Source organism: Hesperophylax consimilis, chromosome 20 (assembly GCF_061612785.1).
Source record: "Hesperophylax consimilis isolate HC1 chromosome 20, BYU_Hcon_1.0, whole genome shotgun sequence".
In the NCBI taxonomy this organism is placed as follows: Eukaryota; Metazoa; Arthropoda; class Insecta; order Trichoptera; family Limnephilidae; genus Hesperophylax; species Hesperophylax consimilis.
Genome location: NC_142855.1, coordinates 8,548,843 through 8,555,552, shown reverse-complemented (window position 1 = coordinate 8,555,552; position 6,710 = coordinate 8,548,843). Strand labels below are relative to the sequence as shown.

Sequence of the window (6,710 nt, the reverse complement as noted above, 5' to 3'; positions counted from 1 at the left end):
TCGTTTGCAGATGTCGTTAACGACAACCGTTCGGGTGAAAACGAAAATCACAACGGGCATGGATGGAAATCCGTAAGGAAAAAGACCTACAAAAAAACACAACTTTCATTAAAAAAGAAAAACATGATTTTGGGCAGCAACGAAAATGCAGAAATCAAAGGCCTGCAGAGAACGAAATATGCTCTCGTCACAAGACTTGAGAAAACCACAACATGTGAAAATGTGATCTCTTTTCTTAAGACAAGCGGTATTGATGCAGTAGTTTACGAACTACAAACTAAATCTGGCGAATATCGAGCGTTTAAAGTTGGGACCACCGAGTCAGCATACGAAAAACTTATGGATGCCAGTATCTGGCCAAAATTCTCGGTTGTGAGAAAATACATTTTCCGAATGCCGAAAACGCAAATAAATGATGCAAAATAATATTAAAAATGGATATTACAAATACCAAGCTTCTGAAAATTGTATCATTCAATTGTAGATCAATTCGTCGAACAGAGCACTTCATAAAGGAATTATGTACTTGTAATGACGTCATTGTATTGCAAGAAACCTGGCTGTTACCTACAGACTTAGGATATCTGTCGTCAATACACCCGGAATTCTCCAGTCATGGGACATCCGCTGTTAACCTCTCTGACGGTCCATTAATTGGCCGCCCCTACGGAGGCGTTGGTATCTTATGGCGCAATACAATTAAAACTACTCTTATTGATTGTAGAGATCCTCGAATCGCGGCTATTGAAATAGAGTCAGCCAATGGAACTCTCCTTATAGTAACAGTTTATATGCCAACCAATTCAGCCGAAAACTTACCGGAATTCTCAAACTGTTTGGGAAAAATAAACGCAATTATTGAGGAACAAAACAGTTCCAACTCAATTATAATAGGAGATTTTAATGCAGATCCGAGATCTCTTTTTGGACGTGAACTTGCACAATTTTGTACAGAGAATAACTATACAAACACTGATATGGTGCATCTAAGCTCTGATACTTTCACTTACGTAAGCGATGCCCATGGAACCACCAGATGGCTTGATCACTGTATTATGACACAGGGGTTGAGCAGTGCAGTGAGGAATGTGAACATCACAGCCAATGTGACATGGTCAGATCATCTCCCACTAAATGTCGAAATAGATGTGGATCTTATCCCTATTATATCTAACAGACAAAATCCACCAAGAGATTTTGGAAAATGGGCGGCAAAGTCCGAAAATGATGTAAAAACTTACAACGCCTGTGCGGAAAAATTATTGCCTAAAATAAAACCTCCAGATGCCATAAGATGTCAGAGATTTAACTGTGATAACAGAGTTCACAAAATGGAACTAGATTCTCTCTACGACACTATCGTGAAAATACTGAGAAACTCCGCCATAAAAGCATTCAAAAATAAAGGACCCAAAAAAAAGTATGACATTGTTCCAGGGTGGAATGATCAAGTATCAACTCTGTATCGCCATTCAAGGCATGCATTCCTTTGCTGGGTCCAAGCCGGAAAGCCTACGGAAGGTCGTATTGCAGACGAAAGAAAAACTAGTAAGAAATCTTTTAAAATTGCTCTCCGAAAATGTCAGCACTCGGAAAATCAAGCAAGAATGGATAGCATAGCTACGGCTATGCACAACAAAGACTTCAAAAAGTTTTGGCAAAAAACTTCAACTGTGCTGAAAGCCAAGAGCAAAGCTCCACTAAGTGTCAACAACATCACGGGGGATGAAAACATTGCTAACGAATTTAGAGACTTTTTTTCTTTAAGCGCGGATCAAGAAGATAGCATGAAACCAAATATGATGACATGTTTGCCTGCGGCAAATGATGACCTGATCATGAACATTACTCCTGAAATGATCGAATGCGCGATTAAGCAAACCGCCCTAGGTAAAAGTCCAGGATACGACGGTATTGGTATCGAGCACATAAGGTACGCAGGAAATCATCTCCATACTATTCTAGCCGCCCTGTACTCAAGCCTCTTACGACACACACATATGCCTATGGACATGAGTCGAGCTGATATCATACCAATCTTAAAATCCAACCAACTGGATGCATCGATACTAGGAAACTACCGACCTATTTCCCTAGCGACAATGATCTCAAGACTATTTGAAAAAATTCTATTCACGCTAGTAAAAGACAAGCTATTTACCCTAGATAACCAATTCGGCTTCAAAAGCGCCTCATAAACCGATATGGCCATCTATGGAGTTAAACAAATAATAGAATACTACAAAAAAAGAGAAACCACCGTTTATGGATGCTTTCTCGACCTAAGCAAGGCCTTTGACCGTGTTTCTCATAAATTATTATGGGAAAAACTCATAAAACGAGATGTGCCAGCAGCAGTGGTTAATATGTTGGCTATTTGGTACGGACAGCAGAAAAATTACGTTCAATGGGCAGGAGCTTCTTCAAGACCCTTATTCCTAAAAAGCGGAGTCAGGCAAGGGGGTAATATGTCTTCTATTCTATTTAATGTGTACATTAATGACCTCTTACAAGAACTGAATGATACACGAATTGGTTGTCATATCTGCGGTCAAGGCAGTAACAACATTAATTACGCGGATGACATGGTGCTGTTGGCGCCTTCGATTAAAGCGATGAGACGACTTGTCCAAATATGCGAAGAGTATGCAATCTCACATAACCTGCTGTACAATGCAAAAAAGTCAGTAATCGTGGTTTTTAAATACAACAAGGAGCCAATAAATATTCCTCCAATCTGGTTAGACGGAAAAGAACTACTTGTAGCCTCGCAGGTTAAATATCTGGGACATATCCTAACCGAAGATATGAAGGATATAGAAGACATGGAACGACAAAGAAGAGCAATCAATATACGGGCCGGAATGCTCTCAAGGCGGTTCTACCACTGTAGCGATGATGTCAGAAAATTACTTTTCAAGGCATTCTGCACTCCACTGTACACATCTGAGCTGTGGACACAATACCCAGCAGCGCAATGGGACAAGCTGAGGGTGTGCTACAATAATGCATACAGGCAGCTCATGCAACTACCGAGGTTCTGCAGTGCCTCCACAATGTTTACTGAAGGGAGGGTGCACTCATTCCCCGCCTAAAGGCTCGTTCGCATTGGTCGAGTAGTTTAGTCAAGTAGCTCGCTACTCGCCATTTGACTGACCAAAAAGCGTTCGCATTGGTCGAGTAGATTTCACGAGTGAAGTGTCAAATTGTAAGATGAACGGGCTGCAACGCAACAAAGTAAATAGGCTAATTAAGCTGATTGTAATGGATATTTTAGAAGAGGTGGAGGAAGAAATTAGTGAGACGAAAGTGAAAAAACTATGGATACGAAAATGGATTAATAGAAGAGATGCATTAGGAGCTACAAATTCTCTTCTGAAGGAAATGGCATTTGAAGATCCGAAAGAATACTTCGCGACTTTGAGAATGACTGAAAGCTGTTTTAATTTCCTTCTAATGAAAGTGCAGTCACAAATTCAACGCACGGATACCCTTTTCAGAAGTGCAATTCCCGCAAAAACCAAATAACAGGCAGTTCTCTACTTTTTTGCTACAGGATGTAGTTTAAGGACAATCACACATCTCTTTCGACTTGGAAAATCAACTGTTTCGGAATTCATTATAGAAGTTTGTGAAGCTATCTATGAATCATTAAAGGAATTTATCAAGGTAAGATTAAGAGCTGTTTCACACAGCTACAAATATAGTAGATGGCTTATTTCAGCATATCATTCGCCATAAATTCCCAATGGAACGACCACTGAAATAGCCACTAAAATAGGCCATCCCGCTATAATTATAGCTGTATCTAAAACGGTTCTAAATAAATTATAAATATAATTTGAGAAACATTTATTAATTTTCACATGGTTTAAATATTAAAATTTACATTAAAGTTATTCGATGTCATGGTTTTCATGTGTTTCAATTTCATATGTGTCTTCTGGGGGCTCATCTAAATAAATTACATCATCATAATACGAAGTATTACTACATGGAGAGTCTTGCGAATCATTTGATACTGGTGTGACTATCCTGGTGAATCTATTTTGCTCAGTTGAATTTTGAAGGTGTTGGCGTCGAATTCTGTTCATGTACAGTTGAATATATTCCTGGGTTTCAAGTGCCAATAGCAAGGGCAAAGATTTCAGTTGTAAGCCGACGTGTCTGCCGAAGACCTCAAACTCGTCTTCTTCTGTAGAGTTGGCAACCTCAGTTATCTCCTTTAGTTGACTCACCATACTCGAAAGTTGGGAAAGCCGCTTTTTTTTGTAGGGGGTTTAGATACGGGTTCACGAAAAGAATTCATAGTAATTCTGCTTTCCTCAGTATCTGTATCCGTGTGTATAATGTCTTCCTGAAAATAAAGTAGAATGTTGTTTATATCGAATGTATACATTATTATAAATCTTTTTTCAGGTTCCCGCCACCACAGACTGGAATATCATTGAGAACGGATTTCGAAAAGAATGGAACTTTCCTGGATGCTGTGGAGCAATCGACGGCAAACATGTCGTCATTAAAGCACCTCCTGAATCAGGAAGTTTATACTACAATTATAAAGAGACAAACAGCATTGTCTTAATGGCAGTTGTAGATCATAAATATTGCTTCAGTTATATAGACATTGGATGTAATGGGCGGGTTTCTGATGGAGGCGTATTTCGAAACTGTAGTTTGTATCAAGCATTAGAAAACGGTATTCTGCCAGAAGGGCATGTACTAGTTGGAGATAATGCATTTCCCTTGAAAGAATACCTTTTAAAACCTTTCCCAGGAAATCGATTAACATCAAAGCAAAAAAATTTTAATTATCGATTGTCTCGGGCCAGAAGAATAGTTGAAAATGCTTTCGGTATACTAGCTGCCAGATTCAGAGTGTTTGAGAAACCGATGCCCTACAGTCCTGAGAAGGTTGTTTGCATTGTAAAGGCGTGTTGCGCTTTACATAATTGGCTCAGAGAGACAAAATTACAGAACAAGCAGTTGGAATATACAGTAGACAAAGACAATTTTGATTCAGGAACTGTTATCCCTGGTAATTGGAGGGTGGAGCCAGAGCCTCAAGGATTGGAACCACTACCAAGTTGTCTGTCCAATCGTTCATCCCGAAGGTCTACAGATCTTCGAGAAAGATATGCAGATTACTTTGTGAACGATGGATCGGTACCTTGGCAGACAAGAATGGTACATTAAAAACTGATGTATAAACGATAGAATAGAATTGAAATGTACTTGCCAAGTTGCTTTCACTTTCTGTTAACATTGTATTAATGTTTCTGAGGGATCCATCTAATAGATTGAACCATTTGACTGATGGTGAATATACTGCGTCAGTTCCGGCACCGGAGGGTTTTGACTCCTTTATTTTTTTTAACTCCTGTGAGTAGGTAGATCTGAAAAGAAATTATTAATGATTAATGACTCTGCTACTACTTTAACATAAATTTATAATAATACAGGCACTTGTAATATACCATATAAATAAAAAAAACTTCACTAACCTGATGCTTTTAATTTTCGCTCTTATCTCCTTATCACCGAATCCAGGAATATACATCCCTTTTTCTAATTCAGCGTATGCTGATTCCCTGATTTGTTTGATCTTATATCGGGGCGACTTTATATTCCACAAGCATTCGTGTTGTAAATACAACGTCACGAATTTGACAGTAGCGTTTTCGCTCCAACGACAAGACATTTTGGCGTGTTTTGACGGCTACTAATGCTATACTCGCTATACTGATCACTGACTAATGCAGCCAGTGACAATAGACCATCGATAAACTCTATAAATCTGCCATAGACACATGATGAGGGACGCTACTCGCCCGAAAAAATAGAACAGAATGGATTGACTTGACTAAATCGCTGACTAAACTACTCTACTAAATTTATGGTGTTCGCACGTGTCCAGTTACTAAATTACTCGCTACTTGACTAAACTACTCGACCAATGCGAACGGGCCTTTACTTCGCCACCGACTAGCCAGCTTCTGGGGTAGGACTCGGAAGTCAACCAACATCATCGTTGTGGCTGCATCCGAGTGGCTCAGTTCCCCACTCAATGAGCGATGGATGCTGATGATGCGGCGACCTCCCTGATGGACGGTTTAATTAAACTTAATCTCATTGTATTACCTATTTCATTTTTGATTTATATTTTTATTTTATATTTAGGTACCTGCCTAATATTATTTTTTTATTTCTCTTTGTTTTATCATATTTCCATTTTTATAATTTGTTTTTTTACCTGAATTTTATTGTTTCCTTGTTTTATTTCATGTAATATGGCAGACTGGGATTGCACTATCCTCCCAGTCCTGCTGGATTAAAACATAAATAAAAAAAATAAAAAAATATGTATAAAACGAAATGACCAAAATCGAGAATTTTTTTGAATTTGCCTGTAAAAACAAAAAAAAAATTCTAAATGGTCTATTGAACATACAAGCAGTAAAGCAGCGATATGTCTTCCTCCACAACGTATAAATGTTATTTATTATATCGACCAACTTATTAATGTTATTGATGAGTGTATCCTGTATTATCTTATTATTTTGGTGAAATTAAATATTTTTCAACATATGTAACCATGAGTTCTAAATAGGCAGAAAAATGTCGGAATTCATCGTCGTACTGCCGAATTTTTCCCTTTGATAAATGTAACTCGCTCACTAAGCACAAGAACCCGTTTCTTCTATGGTGAG

The 6,710-nt window shown here is 38.4% G+C and overlaps 1 long non-coding RNA gene across 1 annotated transcript; it reads right to left on the bottom strand.

Moving 5' to 3' along the window:
• Nucleotides 1-3,837: 3,837 nt before the first annotated feature.
• Nucleotides 3,838-5,534, bottom strand: LOC149414013 (uncharacterized). Its single transcript, XR_016304001.1, has 2 exons — nt 5,505-5,534; nt 3,838-5,396 (listed from the first exon to the last, which is right to left on the bottom strand). It is a non-coding gene; the product is annotated as an uncharacterized LOC149414013 (long non-coding RNA).
• Nucleotides 5,535-6,710: the final 1,176 nt, after the last annotated feature.